Below are 18,797 nucleotides of genomic sequence, written 5' to 3'. Positions count from 1 at the left end.
GATATCAATATCTCTTTTTCTCTGTCAATCTTTTTCTATCATCTATTTGTTTGTCATCTATGTACCTATCATGTAACTAATCTTGACTATGTTGTTTAGTAGAAATTGAACTTAGTGAACAAAACTTAAATTTTAGCCATTAACAATACACACATCTCCAAATCTTTTGTACCCTTTGGATTTTTTCCAACATGCATTTTAAAATTATAATAGTAGAAAATTCTCATTGTAAAAGGTAAAGTGATAAGAAAGTGCATAAAGGAGAAAGTGTATCTCCTTCCTTCTGTACCTCATTCCTGCTCCAGAATTCCACACCCCAAAAAAACCATATCAATCTGGAAGATATCCTTCCTCCCTTCCTAGACACAGGCAAATTTTTAAAGTTTGTTTTCACATGGGATTCAGGATGATTTTCCTTTTATTATTTCAATTTCTTTTATTTTTGCTATACATTGTTTACAATTAGAAATTAAAGTTGATAAAAAGAAAGGTATATGCCCAATATAGCTGTCATTATTTATCATTATTTAACCCTATTTACCATTATCCTGAACATCACAGCCAGTGAAATTAGAAAAAAAAATATTGTGAAGGAAGTGATAAACTTTGAGTATTTAGAGATTATGTAATTATTTGGAAGATAAAAGAAAACTGAAAAACTATTAGAACTAAGATAGCTAGATACAGGGTAAAAAGACATAAATTAATAGCTTTCCCATATTCTGTCACAACCAAATATAAATCTTAATTTAGTACCATTCAAAATGTCAAAACATTATAAAATGAGCAGAAATTACAAAAAAGAAATGCAACAGAAATTTATAAAGAAAATTATAAAACTTTATGGAAGTCAATAAACAATGCCTAAATAAATGTAAAAGAACACAATTTTCCTGGGTAGCAATACTCAATACCGTAAAAAAATAAAATTTTCTGTAATTTAATCTTTAAATATCATGCAATTACAATGAAAATTCCCAAGTAATTTTTTATTGGAATTAACAAATTCTTTTTAAAGTTGATATGAGGTTCATAGCAGTGTTATTCATAATAGCCAAACGGTAGAGACAACTCATATGTCTATCAACTGATGAATGGGTAAGTAAAATGTGGTCTGTCCATACAGTGGAATGTTATTTGGCTATAAAAAAGAATGAAGTACTGATACATGCCACCACATGGATGAACTTTGAAAACACCATGGTAAGTGAAAGAAGTCAGTTACAAGCAACCACAGAATGTATGATTCCACTTATATGAAATGTCCAGAACAGACAAATCTTCAAAGACAGAAAGTAGATTAATGGTTGCCTAGAACTCGGTGGTGGGGATGGAAGTGCAGTAGAGGAGGAAGGTGGCAGGATTTGGGGGTAATATCTAAAAAGTATGGACTTTCTTTCTGGGGTGATGAAAATGTTCTGAAATTGATTGTGGTGATGGTTGCACAATTCTGTGAATACACTAAAAAGCATTGACTTGTATACTTTAAATTGGTACATTATATGGTATGTGCATTATATCTCAATAAAGCTGTTTTAAAAATTATATGAAGACGAAATAATCAGATTTTCTTATGAAGGGATTAAACAATAGATTATAATGGACAAAACTAGAGAAGGAAAACTAGTCAAGTTGGTTGTAATATTGCAATAATTTAAACAAATGCTAGAACTGAGTTAACTACTGGTAGAACTTGAGAAGAGCAGATAGGTTTGAGAATCCACATAAAAATTAAATTTGGAAGATGAGGAAGAGGAAGGGGTCTATGAGCAGCCAGAATATAAAAATAAATTTAAAAGGAGATAAATATCTTATCAGATCTCAAATATACTTTATAGCTACAAAGATGAAGACAGTGTAGTGTTAGTGATGGAATAGACAAATCAGTGGGATATGGAGACTCCAGGAACAGAACTATGTATTTGAATTTAGTATATTGCAAAGATGGCTATTCTAATAAGTGGGGAAGAGATCAACTGTTTAATGAGTTGTGCATCCATTTGCAGAAAAAATAAATTCTTACTATCCATGGGCATTAAAAAGATTAAAGATAAAAATATTTACAAGTTTGAAGTGGTCTAGTATGTTCTATAAATGTATTTTATAATCTTAATTTCTATACTTAAAATTTTTAAAAATTACCAGAATTTTATGGAAAAAAATGATTAAACCTTAGGGAAAGCAATAAAGAAGACCTAAAGAAATGCAAAAGGGAACAGTGGAGAAAGACTTTAGAAGCATGATGGTGAACCAAAAAGCCTTAAAAACATGGACAAAATAACTACATACAAATTTAAAACTTTTGATCTACAAAAGATTGTAAACAGTTAAGAAAAATGGTCATTGGGTAGGGAACATATTTGCACCACTGCACAATATAACAAAAAGAGTTCATATCCATAATATTTAACTTGAACTTAAGAATGAATGAGAAAATAATGCAAACAACTCAAAAAAAATTGGACAGTGTAATTACATAAAAAATACTACTTTCACATCAGATCCATGTACATCCACGTTCATGACTGCAGACAGTAAAGATGTTCTCCACATTCCAAATGTCCTCTTAGCAATGTATAAGACTGTACCCATTCTGTAAGCTTGCATAGAATTACTTAAATATAGTAGGCAAAAAAGATAGACTTAGTAATGCTAAAACCTGAGAATTTGGTTAGCAGCCACTTTTTGCAACTCTACTTAAAAAGGAACCAAATTAAAACATCCAAGGCAAACCTTTTACATTTAATTATTACAAAAGAGAAACTAATTGTTTTAAAAATGTTCCCTGTGGATCCTTCAACTAACTGTCAAACATGAAATATTTGCTCTGCCAACTCCAGCAAATATTTTCATGTTCTATGTGCCATTATAGTGACTCACAATGGGTCACTTTATAAATGCCCATACCAAAAATTCCAACCAACAAACAAATAAACTGAAGAATTTATTTTCCTTTTAAGATCTCTTCTAGGAAAAAAAAGCCTTAGTTAGAAGCATTTATAACTTAAACTTCACTTCTGCTTAGAACCTGAGAGTTAGTTAGATGACAACTGTATTTCTTTGACTATTTTGCAAGTTGATCCAGAGCAATGATATTGCCAACATAAATGGTGCTTCTATTCCAAATGGTTTTCAGGGCAGCAATGGGAGTGGTCCTCTTTCATAAATAGTATATAGTCAAAGACAGAAGTGAAAGTTCAGTGTTTTGAAAAATGAATGTTGGCTGAGATGGGGAAATGAGTCATCATTGCAACAATCATTCACCCTGGCCACTTATTATGAAATAAGATATAGTCACCAAATTTCAAAGTGAGAAATCATTCAGAAAGGATCGACTAGTTCTACTTTGGTGAGTCATTCATGATAAAACAACACATACTTTAATAACACACTAAATATAAGGAAATGAACTCTTTCATCTTGTTCTCTTAGAGAGCAGAGCCCACAGCTATCAGTATAAAGGGTACAGTATGTACGTGTGCTCCTGATGCAGAAATGCTCATTACATAGAGAACAAAAAATAGTGCATTGGTTACTTTATCTTCCCCTCAAGAGAAAGTTGATTTGCTAAGAAGGAAGGGAGTGTGTACATTCAGAAATATTAGTTCTCATGTTGGCCTATTCAGATGACATTCATCATTTCCTGCTTTTTCTCCCTAAATTATTTATGCTAAGTTAACCTTTCATGGCTTATCAAAACTGAACTGAAATTTTGGCCTGGTGGAGCCTTCTTCATTATCATGCCCTTTAAGTGCATCCAAAGACACGAACCTTTAGGTTGTTGTGAGGCAGCTACACAAACAAGCTTGGTCCAGCGTATCAATAAGGTTGTCATTGCAAAGAAGAGAAAATGCAATAATACTCAGATTGAAAATTTTAAACCAGTGGCCCCAAACAGAAAAATGATTAACTTTGTAATCTATTACTAAAAAAAATATAACTTCATAAGATGAATAAACTCTGGGGATCTAATATACAGCATGGTGACTGTAGTTGATTATGCTGTGTTGTATACTTGAAATATGCTGATCTTTTTATTAAAAATTTTTAAAAATTGACATATAACATTATATTAGTTTCTGGTGTTTAACATAATGACTTTGATATCTGTATATATTACTAAATGGTCACCAGAGGAAGTGTAGTTAACATTTATCACCATACAAATTCAGTTGATTATCACTCTAGACCTGAAATAATTTTCTAAATTGCAAAATTTTCTTTTCTCACTTATGGTTAAAGACCCTATAAAGGAGTTTTTAAAAGCCTCATTGTGATATAATTCATACACAATAAAATTCACCATTTTAAAGTGTACAATTCCATGGTTTTTAGCATAGTCACAGAATTGCAGCCATTACCAGATTATGCATTCTGAGGAACAGAAGGAAAAAGAATGAATAAAAATGAAGAGAGCTTGAAAGAACTTATGGGACACCATCAAACACAAATGTAATTGGAATTCTAAAGGAGAGGTAGAAAATGTAGTTGAAGAAATAATGGTCAAAAACTCTCAAATTTGACAAAAAGTTTAATCTACATATCCAAGAAACTTAAAATCTCCAAATACTATAAACTCAATGAAATCTACACTTAGTCATATCCTTGTCAAAGTGTCAAAGTCAAAGATAGACAGAACATCTTTAAAGCAGAAAGAGAAATACAAGGAATAATCAGTAAAATTAACTTGCTGACGTCTCATCATAAACCATGGGAACTAGAGGGCACTGAGATGAAATATTCAAAGAAATGAAAGAAAAAGGTGCTCAACCAAGAGTCTATATATAACCAGCAAAACTGTCTTTTATAAAGGAAGAAGTTAAGATATTTCCAGATTAATACTGAGATAACTAATCACCAGCAGACCTCTCTAAGAAATACTGAAATAAGTTCTTCAATATCAAAAAGAAGGATACTAGACAACAACTCAGATCCTACAAGGAAATTAGAAGAGCACTGTAAAAATAACCATATAGGTAAATACAAAAAAAGAAAGTACAAACATATTTTTGAGACTTTTCTTTACATAATCAATTTAAATGACAAACTCATGAACAATAATTTCAAAATTTTATAATTATAAAGATGTAATTTGTGTAACAATAATAGCAAAAAGGAGTGGGGCAGGAAGGGAGCTATATTGGAGCAAAGTTTCTATGCATTATTGGAATTAAATTAATATTAATCTGAATTAGTTTACTTTAAGATCCATATTTTAATTCCCCGAGTGATAACTAAACAAATAATTAAAAAATATATAGTTAAAAAAACTAAGAAAGAGACTTAAATAGTATTCTGGAGAAAATTATATATAACACAAAAGGAGGCAACAATAGAGGAAGGAACAGAGGAGCAGAAAAGACATGAAATACATAGGAAACACATAGAAAAATGGCAAATCTAAACCCTACCATATAAACAATTACATTAAGTAAATGGATTAAATACTCTAATCAAAAGGGACAGATTGTCAGATTGGATTAAAAAACAGACTCTATGTGCTGTCTATAGAAGATATATTTTAGCTTCAAAAACACAAGTAGGTTAAATGTGAAAGAATGGCAAATCAAGAGAAATGGAGTGGATATACTAATATCAGACCAAATATACATTAAAACAAAAAAAATGTTACTAGAGACATGAAGGATATTTTATAATGAATGCATTAAGAAAAATGTTAAAATTATAAACATATATGCATCTAAAAATGAATTCCCAAAATACATGAAGCAAAAACTGAATATAGAAATGCATAATTCAGTAATAACAGTAGAGCCTTCAATTTTCCACTCACAATAATGGATAACACAATTATATAGAAAAATCAGCAAGGGTATAAAACACTTGAGCAACATTATCAGTCAACCAGACCTCACAGACATCTATGAAATACATTACTGAACAAAATCAAAATACACATTCTTTTTAAGTACACATGCAACATTCTCTAGATGGACCAGATATTAGGCCATAGACCAAGTCTGAATAAGTTTAAAGGACTGAAATGATATATAGTAGGTACTCTAGTCACAAGATAACTAAACTAGAAGTCAATAACAAAAGGAAATTTTGGACTGGCACAACTATTTGGAAATTAAGCAACACATTTTTAAAAACCCATGTTTCAAAGAAGTTACAAGGGAAATTAGAAAGAATTTTGAAATGAATGAAGATGATAATCCAATATATCAAAATTTATGGGATACAGCTAATATAGTGGTTAAAGGGAAATCAATAGGTATAAATGAATATATTAGAAAAAAGAAATGATCTCAAATCAGTGACCTAAGTTTTCCCATTAAGAATCACAAAAAAAATAGAAAATGAAATCTAATGGAAGATGAATGAAAAACGGAATAGCTAATAGAGTGAAAATAAATACAATAGAAAACACAAAATTTGTTTTTATAAAAAAAAATCCAGCACTTTAGCTAGATTAATCAAGGGAAAGAAAAAAGAAACAGATAACTGATGACTAGTTGGGAATGAAAAAGGAGACATTATAACTGATCTTGTAAGAAATTAAAAGGATCATAAGAGAATACTAAATTCATTAACTTAGATGAAGTGGACACATTTTTAGAAAAACAAAATTACCAAAACAGATTTCAGAAGAAATAGAAAATTTGAATAGGTCTACCATAGGTAAAGGTATTGAATTTGTAATAAAAAAATATTTCCATGGAGAAAAGTTCATGTACAAATGTTTTCACTATTGAATTAAAGCAAATGCTTAAAGAAGAAATGATATTAATACCCCACAGCCTCTTCCAGAAAATAGGGAAGGAAGAAATACACATAAACTCATCCTGTGAGTCTAATATAACCCTAATACCCAGACAAAAATGTTGGAAGGAGAGAAAACTACAGACTAATGGCCCTCATTAGCATAGACAAAAACATCTTCAGCAAAACAAGAGCAAGTGGAATCCAGCAATATACAAAAAGGATTACACACTATTATGAAGTCAGATTTATTTCAGGAAAGCAAGGTTGGCTTGACATCTGAAAATAGATTAATATAAGATGCTACATTAATAGAATAAGGATCATGATGATCATGACATGATCATCAATAGATGTAGATAAGGTATTTGACAAAATACAACAGCCATTCATGATGAAGACTGAATACACTTGAAATAGAAGAGATTTCTCTGGGAACCCTCCTACATTGTTGGTGGGAATGTAAATTGGTATAACCATTGTAGAAAGCAATATGGAGTTTCCTCAAAAAACTAAAAATAGAAATACCATTTGACCCAGTAATTCCACTTCTAGGAATCTACCTGAAGAAAACAAAATCCCTGATTTGCAAAGACATAACACTCTTGTGTTTACTGCTGCACTATTTTCAATAGCCAAGATATGGAAGCAACCTCAGTGTCCATCAGTAGATGATTGGATAAAGAAGATGTGGTGCATATACACAATGAAATAGTATTTAGGCATAAAAAGAAAAGAAATCATCCCATTTGTCACAACATGTATGCATCTAGATGGTATTATACTCAGTGAAATAAGCCAGGTGGGGAAAGACAAATACCATATGATTTCACATACTAGTTGAGTATAAAAACAGAAGGGAAAAAAATAGCAGTAGACTCATAGACACTAAGAAGGGACTATTGGTTACCAAGGGGAAAGAGTTGGGGGCCCATGGGGGAAGGAGGGTGAAGGGGATAAAGGGGCACAATAACTCACAATCACAATATAAGTTGGTCATGGGGATGGTAGTGCAGCATGGAGAATCTAGTCAATGATTCTGTAACACCTTACTACATTGATAGTATCCATACTGGAGGGGGTGAGGATTTAACAGCATGGGTAACTGTTGAACCACTGTGTTGTATATTTGAAACCAATATAAGAATGTTTATCAATGATATTTAAAAAAAAAAAGAAAGACAAGAGATTTCTCAGTTTGATAAAGGTCATCTACAAAAAACCTACAGGTAATTTCACCCTGAGCAGTGGAAGACTGAAGGCCTTCCCCATAAGTGTTATTGTTCTTACCACTTCATTTCAATACCATACAAGAGTTTCTAGCCTGTGCAAACAGGCAGTTAAAAGAAATAAAATAAATTTTACACAGTAAAAACCTGATATATTAAAAACTGTCTAATGAAATATGGATACTGGGTGCAAGTCTTGGGTTTATCATGAATATTTGAATGACCTTGGAAAGAATGACTTGAAATCCTTGGGATTCAGTTTTCTTTTCTGTAAAATGAGAGCACTCTAAATTTCTATGGTGCTGTAATGATGGTGGCTTCAGCTTAGTAATTTTCTTGTTGGCATTGATTATGATTAGCCAACTAATGTTTAGAGAGTTCTCCAGGGTTTTACATGCCTGCCTCAGTTTCCTTCCTTTGCTCCAGATCCTCACATTGCCAGTCACATAGAGTCCTTTTTCCAAACTTTACATTTTTTTGCAACACCGTGTTGTTCCCTAAACATTAATTTTCCTTCTGCTTCTTAGAATTGTAACTTCATAAAGGGATCCATTGCACTGATTAGCTCCACCCGAAGAGCACACCTTGGCACCAGCAACTTCTACAGTTTAAGATACAAATTTTGAAGGAACAAACACTGATAGATCCCTTCTATATTCTTTGTTCTTCCTCCATAAATGTTTGCCATGGGGGCTGAATGTCAACATTATTTCTAGGAGACATTGCAATTTTCAAGTGCTGTAGACTTTGCTTTTAGAGGCCCAGGATTCAGGGTGGGTAAAAGGTAGTTGAGGGAATAAACGGGGATTCATGTGATGTCGCACCTTTTTATATACTCCATCAATTTTAGTCTGTAGAAAAATAGAGACTGACTTGGGTGGAGATTTCTGACTTCATCTGGAGAGACTATCAAAAAACCACAGGCTTACTATGTGCAAAGCCATATGCTAGAATCTGGAATAATCTATTTTAGTTCTAACATGAGCCTTGTCCATAGTGAAGGAGTGTGCTTCCTATAAAAATTTATCATTCATAAAAATTATCAACATAAAATTCAATTCTTCCACTATGCCAACTATGTTTATCATCATATTTAGGCTGTAAATTCAAACATTCTTTCCTCTGGTCCTCTAGATTACACAACGTTAGATTTAACCAATGCAAAGCAAATACCAGCTATTCCTAATGCTTGTGCTAGATGTTTTGGAGGACACAGGTTGTTGCCTTTGAGAACTTCAGTCTCCTGTTTGAGACACATATGCAGAATCAACTTCAAGATAATCTGCTGAGCTTAGAATAGATATTCCAGAAAGCAGCAAGAAGAGGGTAAGGAAAGAAGACTCATCTGGAGTGAAGGCGTTAGGAAGAGCTTTGGAAAGAAGATGGCTTTGAGTTAGGCCCTGAATGGTAAGACTGTCACAGGTAAGCGTGAGCCAGACAAGGCATTCCAGACCCAGGGAAGCGTGAGAGCAAAGGCTTGGAGGTACAGGGTGCAGGGTGTGTCTGGGACAGAGGATGCCCAGGCTGCTGGGGAATACAGGGCTGAGCCTGCTCTTCTCAGAGACCTACGGAATGAAGTGTGCTGTAATTGCCTGCTGCTCAGTCTCCCCCATAAAACTGGGCTCCTGAGGGCAGCAATCACATGTTGGGGTCATGGGAATACATGGGAATCTATCACTATATTCTCAAAGCTCAGCACTGTGCCTGACATATATTAGGCTTCCTTAAATATTTGTTGAATAAGTGTGAGAGGGGAGAGGTGGTGGAGTCTGAAGGCCCCTGCGACTTTGTTGAGAACCAGTAAGACCTTGATGAGGGTCTGAAGAGAATCAGGGCATGGTGGGAGATGAAGGCCCACCTTCCAGTTCTGAGAACTGGCAGTGGCTGAGGGGGTACTGAGGAGTGTCCTGCAGAGTTCCATTTATGGGTGACAGAAAGCAAGGTGGTGATGTCTTTATATATATCAACATGATATACAGACTATAGTCAGGCCCAGGGGAATCTCTTTCTTTGGGAGCAGCAAGGAAAGAATCTTTCTTAATATTTTAAATGTGCCCAGCAGAGATTTATTGCTGGCTGCCTGATGACACGGCACTTGGTACACAAAGAATAGTGTCCAAATACCCCCATGCAGGAATTAGGGGGCCCTGGCCTGCTTTTTTCATCCCAGGGGGTCTGTGTGAGGACACGGTACATAGATGCTTAGGCAAATTACCACCTAGAACCGAACAAGTGAAGTTGAGTAGTGGGGCTCCTTCTCTGTTGCTCCTCCAGGGTAACCAGTTTTATAAAAACAATTCTTACATATCCCTTCAAAATAATTCCTGCCATTACCTTCACTCTTGTTTGCTCAAGATCAAACTGACCACTAAATCAATTAAAATACTCCAGAGAAAAATGTGATTTGCTGTGGGGTAGGAGGGGGGTTGTTGCCTTTAACTCAAGTAGCTTCACAGTGGGGAGCTTGCTTTGCTGAGCTTGGCTCTGCAGTTTGATGAACTTGGCTTTGAGTCTTGGTTGGCTCCATGGCACTGGGCAAGCCATGTTTTCTTCTGTTTTAATCTACAGATAACAATACCCACCTTACAGAATTGAGAGAATTTACTGTGTAATAAGTATCCCTTATTGTGGCAAAATACACATAAGATCCACCATTTCAACTATTTTTAAAGGCACGGCTCTGGCATTAAGTACATTCACATCATTCTGCAATGATCATCAGCGCCCGTCTGCAGAATTTTTCAATCATCTCAAACTGAAACTGTCCCCATCAAACACTAACTTCTCATTCCCCTCTCCCACTAAACCTGGGCAACTACCATTCTTCCTTCTGTCTCTGTGAGTTTGACAACTCTAGGTGCCTCATATAAGGGAAATCATGCAGCCTTTGGCTTGTTTCACTAGCATAATGTCTTCAAGGTTCATCTGGGTTGCAGCATATGCTGGCATTTCCTTCCTTTAAGGCTGAATAATTGTCTGATATTATGCATTGTTTATCCATTCATCTGTGGGCAGACACTTGGGTCGCTTCTACCTTTTGGCTTTTGTGAATAATGTGCTTTGAACATGAGTGTACAAATATCTGTTCAGTTCCCTGCTTTCAGTTCTTTTGAGTACATACCCGGGAGTAGGAATCTTTCTTAAACAGAAGTACTCAACCTTTTATATTTCATTTCTTAGCAATTAAGCTACCAACAAATTAGAGGACCAACATAATAAAAATGAACTGTCACTCTTTTTTCTCCTGAAAAGACACTCTATTGATCATTTATGATAAGTTTTAAGGACACTAAATAATATAGTAGTATTTCAGGGGCTGACTATTATTGCTATGGCTGAAAACTGAAAAAATGATATTTCTTTAATTTGGTGGAAAGTTTAGTAATAAATTCAAGTATAATTTTACTGCTCTAGTAATTGCAAAGGAGTACTATAGTTAAAACTTGATACAGTATCATTGAGAATAAATTGCACTGCCATGATTAAAACATCCAGAAAGATAATTCCATAAGCAGTTAGAGACTGCCGAAAGACAGTTGACATTAGTGTCATTTATGAACTGGTAGGAAAGGAAATACTGTCATCACTAAGAAAGACATGATGACAATTCAGATGTACTGTTACTAAAGAGCCCATAATGGTAATTCTTAGGAGAGGGTGGAAATATTGACCTAAATGCTGCTTTTAGCTGAATACAGTCTTTCTTTCCATTTAAAAAGTGTCAGGGCAGAGCAGATGTACTTACACAGATATAAGTTGACATTCACAAATTGGAGCAGTTAAAGCCTATGTGAAAGTATTTTGATAGATTTTTCATGAAGTGGTTCGTATTCTGATTTCACTTTAGGAAGAAAAAAAAGGAAGTAAAAACAGACTCTTAAATAATTCTTTTAAAGTTGGTTTTCTTCTAGTTCCCATCATCCGATGTTCTGTGTCTATACTCAACACTAGCAAGCCAAAAGGTCACAACGAAGACATTTCTACCGTGCAAGTCTTCCATTGTTTTGAACACAGCTGTCACATCCTAGCTACGCTTTCTCTTTTCCAGGTGACATACCCCCTTTATCTTGCCCTCTTATGTTGATTACCAAGCTATTACCTTGATGACTTGTCTGTAAAGTTGGACCAATTTATTACTTTCTCTTTGACAACAGAGCACCCAGAACGAAACTGACTTTCAAGTGTGGGCTGACAAGCATGGAATACAGAAAGATTACCATCTGTTCTGTAGAAAATAGTCAGTTGTGGCCTGAGAATCTTTGGACGGTTGGCCTATAACCATGCTTTTAGGTTTTGGTAAGTCCTCTTCGGACAACTTTTAGATCTTCATATGAAATTCTGTTAAGTCATTCCAATTTTTGACCCTTTTGTTCCTGTTAGATTGAAATAAAGTGTAATCTTGTTATTCCCATGCAATATATGCAATACATCAGCCATTCTTTTCAATTAATATATCACAGCAAATGTGATAAGAGGCAAACATAACAAAATCCCAAATAGTGAGTATTACAAGGTCCTATACATGTGTTTTACCTACAATGTCTAATTTAGTTATTACACCAATATCACGGATTACTATAAAAATTATGAAGCATTATTACTCTTGCTTTATAGATGAGGAAACTGAGCTGACAAGCTAGTAAACTCAGAATCAAAAGCTTAAATCTAACTTCCATAGCCTTAATTACCTCATATCTTCTCCATAAGCATGCTATCTATTTTCTTACCCAGTAACTCATAGAATTTTCACTAGGATTAGGCTAATCAGTGATCTTCTGAGTTGGCTCAGTCCATTATTAATGCGGTCTTTACTGTAAGGCTGTTTCATATATGCCCATATTATGCAGCCCATGTTTCTCTCATTTAAAATTTTTCTTTCCTTTAAGAAACAATTCAAAATTTTCCTGATAGCCTACTGTGATCTACTGTTTCAAATGCTAGCCTAAATGCAATTATATTTCCCTGAGATGCCTGTCTCAAGCTTCTAAAGAGGAAAATATAGGTAGTTCTATATATGCCTTGCTAGTAAATCTATGGTGCTTCCCTATTTTCTGCATTACTACAAACCATCTGTATAAAAGTTCATTCTGGGATGTTCCCAAGGGTTCACATTAGATTACTTGCAATTTTTAGATTCTTCTTTATGGAAAACTGAGATAATATTTATTTTCTTTAATGGTACTTTTTCCATGGGCTCTAAAGTATTACCAACAGTAGTTTTTCAATAATATCTGAATTCCTTCACATGGAAACTAAATTTTCATGGCTTTATATGTTTTCTTCTGATTCATGGCAGTTACTTGGTTTTGCTTCTAGGTTGGGTATATGCAGTTGGCCATATTATTAATGTATGCCCACTTCAATTAAATTTAAATTCAAAAGGCTATTGTATATTGGGGAATTGTTTTGTAACCTAATATAAATATGGCTCCTAGACATTCAGGGCTGCTAGTAGCTCTTGCACAAATAGAAAAAGGGGCCCTCAGCTCAAATAAAAAAATGTTTAGATTATTATATTATGGCATAACCTAAACAACTGATGGCAGATTCCAGCCTAACATGGCCCCATGGCTCTGTTTACACATATACATATGCCCACATTCAGCCCAATCTCTCACAAGACAGAATACATTTAGACAATGACTACTTTACTCCAGCTGAAAACCACAGAAAAAAATGTGGTGCCCTCCCCACCCACTCCAGCAAAGGCCAAATGGGGAGCTTAGATCTCCATTTTCATGAGGCTGTAATGAGGAACCATACATTGCCGCAAGCTTGGTATCAGAGAAGGCCAGATTAGGAGTCGGGACTTTAATCTCCATGAGGATTCCCCTACTCTGCGGTGTTAGTGGAGGCCACAAGGGAAGCCAAGATTTACACTCCTGTCCAGCAATAATGAGGCATCTCTCCCCTGCTTTGTCAAATTAATTCAGAAGAGGCCCAGTAGAGAGCTGGATCTTTCATCATTGCCCAATGGCAATAAGGCTGCCCCTGATGTGCATCTGTGGAGATCAATCATGTGGGGAGCTAGAACTCCCATCCCCACCCAATAGTATGAGCAACACTCACTTCGGGTGTCAACAGAATTTGAATGGAGAGTTTGGCCTTGTACACCTACCTGGAAGTGATGAGGTGGTGCTCCCTATGCCCCCACTGGAGTAGTGTTAAATAAAAAACAGCTAAAGCAGAAGGTTTAAATAACATCCATAATCAATAACAATATAAAAATGCCCAGGTTTCAACTATCATGTAAGAACCAGGAAGATCTAGAAGTGAATGAAAAATGATAATCAATAGGTGTCATCACTGATATGACAGAAATGTTAGAACTATCTGAAGAAAACTTTAAAACATTCATGATAACAATGACTCAAAGAGCAATTATGAATACACTTGAAACTAATAAAAAATAAAGCCTCAGCAAATAGTCTCAACAAAGAAATAGAAGATATAAAGAAAAACCAAATAGACATTCTATAACTGAAAAATACAATAACTGAAATATAAGGTATAGTGAACGCACTCAGCAGCAGAATGGAGGGAAAAGAGAAAAGATCCAGAAAACTGAAATAGCATTAGAAATCACCCAGTTTGAATAACAAAGAAAGAGAAAAAAAAAGAGTAGGGTCTTGTGTACGTGTGGGATGATAACAAAAGCTCTAACATTCATGCCATTGGAGTCTGGCAAGGAGAGGGGAAGAAGGGTGGGACTGAAAAAGCATTTGAGGAAATAATGGCTGAAAATGTCCCCAATTTGTCAAGAGACATAAACCTACAGATTCCAGAAGATGAGTAAACCCCAAGCAGTATAAAATCAGAAATCCATGACAAACCACATTATAATTAAACTTCTAAATATTAAAGATAAAATAAAAATCTTGAAAGTAGCCAAAATTTACTTATCTATAGGGGAAAAACTTTGAAAGACACAAATTTCTCCTCAGAACCCATGGATGTGTGAAGGAAGTGGTATAACATATTTTTGAGTGCTCAAAGCAAACAGCTGCCAACCAAAAATTATATATCCAGTGAAATTATCCTTCAGGTGTGAAGAAGAAATAAAGACTTTCTTAAACAAGCTAAGAGAATTTGTTGCCAGAAGATCTACCTGAAAGAAGGCTAAAGGATATTCTCTAAACAGAAAGGAAATAAAGAAGGAAACTTGAAACATCAGGAAGGTAGCAAGAACATGGTAAGCATAAATATGGGTAAATACGACAGGTTTCTTTCCTTTTCCTGAGTTTTCTAAATTATGTTTGATGGTTTAATCCAAAGTCACAACACTGTTGTTATGGTTCAAAATGTTTGTATAGGACATAGTTAAGGTAATTATGTTATAAATAGAAGGTAAACAGATGTAAAGGGAGGAAGGGTTCTATACTCCATTCAAACTGGCAAAATAATGATACCATTAGGCTATGATAAATTATAATTCCTAAAATAACCACTAAACAAGCTATAAAAAAGATACTGAAAAATACTATAGATAAATCTAAATGGAATCCTAAAATATATTCAAGTTTCTCCTAAGAAGGCAGGAAAAAAATGCCCTAGCAAAACAAAAACAGAAAGAACAAACAGAAAACAAATAAAAAACAAATGAAACACTTATAGCCTAAGATAATAATTATATTAAATGTAAATGCTCTAACATCTTACTATGGTGATGAACAGTGACTGCAATGGGGTATGAGGGGAGGACTTGATAATATGGGTGAATGTAGTAACCACAACATTGCTCATGTGAAACCTTCATAAGATTGTATATCAATGACACCTTAATAAAAAAATGTAAATGCTCTAAATGCACTAATTGAAAGATGTAGATTTGCAGGCAGAATTAAAAAACACATGACCCAACTATATGCCATTTATAAGAAACTCAGTTCAAATCTATGATATAGACAACTTGAAAGTAAAAGAATAGAAACAGATGTAGCATGTAAACATTAATCAAAGGAGTGGCTCTAGTAATAACAAATAAAGACATTTTATCAGTAAAGTTTATTGGTAAAGAAAATGACCAGAGAAAGACAGGAACATTACATAAAGATCAAAGAATCAATCCATTAAGAGACATAGCAATCCTAAGTATGATGCTACCAAACAATAGAATTGCAAAATAAATGAGGCAAAAAGTGATAGAATGGAAAGAAGAGAGAGAGAAATCTAGTTCAGTTGGAGACTTCAATAACTACTTCTCAAAATTTGATAGAGCAACTCTACAGAAAATCAGCAAGGATATAGAAAGACTTAAACTCTATCAACCAACATATTCAAATTGACACTTAGAGACCAGCCCACCCAAGAACAGAATACATGTTCTACTTAGAGACCAGCCCACCCAAGAACAGAATACATGTTCTTTCCAGCTACCCATGGAACATGTATATAGATAGACCATATTCTTGGCCATAAAACAAAGCCCTAACCAATTTAAAAGAATTGAAATAGTACACAATATATTCTCTGACCACAGTGGAATCAAATGAGAAATCAAAAGCAGAAAGATAACAAGAGTGTCTCCAAACATGTGGAAGTTAAACAACACAAAGCTGAATAACCTATGGATCTAAGAGGAAATTTCAATGGAAGTTAAAAAATACACTGAACTGAATTAAAATTAAAATACACTTTTCCAAAATTTGTGGGGGCACAGCTAAATCAATGCTGAGAGGGAAATGTATAGCTTTAAATGTATATATTAGAAAAAAAAGTATCAAATCAATAATTAGGCTTCTACCTCATGAACCTAGGGAAAAAAGTGACCAGAATAAACTCAAACCAGGAGGAATGAAGTAACTGAGACAAGAGCTGAAATCAATGAAAATTGAAAAGAGGAAAACAATATGGAACATCAATGAAAAAAAGAGCTTATATTTTTAAAGATCAATAAAATTACTAGAGAAGGCACAAATTCCCATGATCAGGAATGAAACAGATTATCATTACACGCATCAAATGATAATAAAGGGATAATACAAACAACACTGCATACATTTTTCAACAACTTAGATTAAATGGACCAATTCCTTGAAAAACACAAATTATTACAACTCATACAATCATAAATACTCAATAAAGCTGTAACTCTTAAGGATAGTGAATTTTTAATCTAAAAAATCCCTCCAAAGAAATATCAAGGATCGGATGGTTTCACAGAATTCTACCAAACTTTTAAAGCAGAATTAAAACCAATTGCAGAAAATCTTTTTCAGAAAATAGAAGAGTAATGAATATTTCCAAATTCATCTTATGAAGCTAGTATTAATTACCCTGATACCAAACCAGAAAAAGACAGTACAAAAAAATGAAACTTACAGACCTCATGAATAAAGACACAAAAATCATTAACAAAACATTGGAAATAGAATTCAACAATATATATAAGGAATTATACATCATTACAAAGTGGAGTATTCTACTTTGATGCAGTATTCCACTTACAGGGATGTAAGGCTGGTTCAAGATTTGAAAATCAAACTATGTAAGCCACCATATTAATAGGTTAAAAAAGAAAAATCACATCCTATCAATTGATGCAGAAAACGTGTTTGACAAAATTCAACCCTTATTCATAATAACTCTCAGATAAATGGAAATGGAAGGGAACGTTCTCAATTTGATAAAAAGTATCTATGAAAAACCTATAGCTAACATATACTTGACGGTGAAATGTTGCATGTTTTCCCGCTAAGATCATGAACAAAATAAGGATGTCCATCCACTCTTATCACTCTTATTCAACATAGTGCTACAAGTTCTAGCCAGTGCAGTAAGGAAATAAAAGGCATCAGATTGGAAATGAAGAAATGAAACTGTCCTTATTAGCAGATGACATGATTGCCAACATAGAAAATCCCAAAGAATCTACAAAAAAATTCCTGAACTAATAAGTAAAGTCAGCAGTCACAGGATTTAAGATCAACACACGAAAATCAACTGTATGTCTATATACTAGCATAAACACATGGACATTGAAATTAGAAATATGATACCATTTATAATTGCTTAAAAAATGAAATGCTTAGGTATAAATCTAAGAAAACATGCAAGATTTGTATGCTAAAAACTATGTTATGCTGATGAGAGTAATCAAAGAAGATGTAGATAAATGGAGATGCATACCATGTTTATGAGTGGGGAATACTTAACATAGCAAAAATGTCAATTTTTCCAAATTGATATGCAGGTTAAATACATTTTCTATTAAAATCCCATATTTTTGTAAATATAGACAAGATTATTTAAAAATGTACATGGAAAGTCAAAAGAACCAGAAGAGGTAAAATAATTTTGAAGAATAAATCAGGAGATTCACTCTACTCAATGTGAAGACTATATATATAGCTACAGTAATCAAGACTGTGTGGTATTGGTGGCGATGGACACATAGATGAATGGAACAGAGTGGAGAATCTACAAATAAACCCATCCAAATACGCCCAATGGATGATTGATAAAAATGCAAAAGAAATTCAATGGAGGAATGAGAGCTTTTCAACAAATGGTGTGGGAGTGACTGGACATCCATAAGCAAAAAAGGTAACTTTAAATTTCACACCTTATATAAAAATCAACTCAAAATGGGTCATGGAATTAAATGTAAAACATACTTTTGGAAAAACATCAGGGAAAATGGGATTCAAAGCCAGACATTGTTCTTAGATTGAACACTAAGAGAATGATCCATAAAAAGGCAACTTGATAAGTCAGACTTAATCAAAATTAAAGCTTTTGTTTTGTGAAAGCCTCTATTGAGAAGATGAAAAGACAAGCTAGAGGTGAGAAGATATCTGAGAATTACCTGTCTGACAGAGGACTAGCAGCTGCTGTTAACAA

At 34.0% G+C, this 18,797-nt stretch overlaps 1 protein-coding gene across 11 annotated transcripts in view; it reads right to left on the bottom strand.

Moving 5' to 3' along the window:
- Window positions 1-18,797, bottom strand: part of DLGAP1 (DLG associated protein 1) — a 567,869-nt gene that overhangs the window by 180,861 nt on the left and 368,211 nt on the right. The gene's annotated exons all lie outside the window — the stretch shown is intronic.

Source organism: Manis pentadactyla, chromosome 6 (assembly GCF_030020395.1).
Source record: "Manis pentadactyla isolate mManPen7 chromosome 6, mManPen7.hap1, whole genome shotgun sequence".
NCBI classification, from domain to species: domain Eukaryota; kingdom Metazoa; phylum Chordata; class Mammalia; order Pholidota; family Manidae; genus Manis; species Manis pentadactyla.
This window is presented reverse-complemented; position numbering and strand designations above follow the sequence as displayed.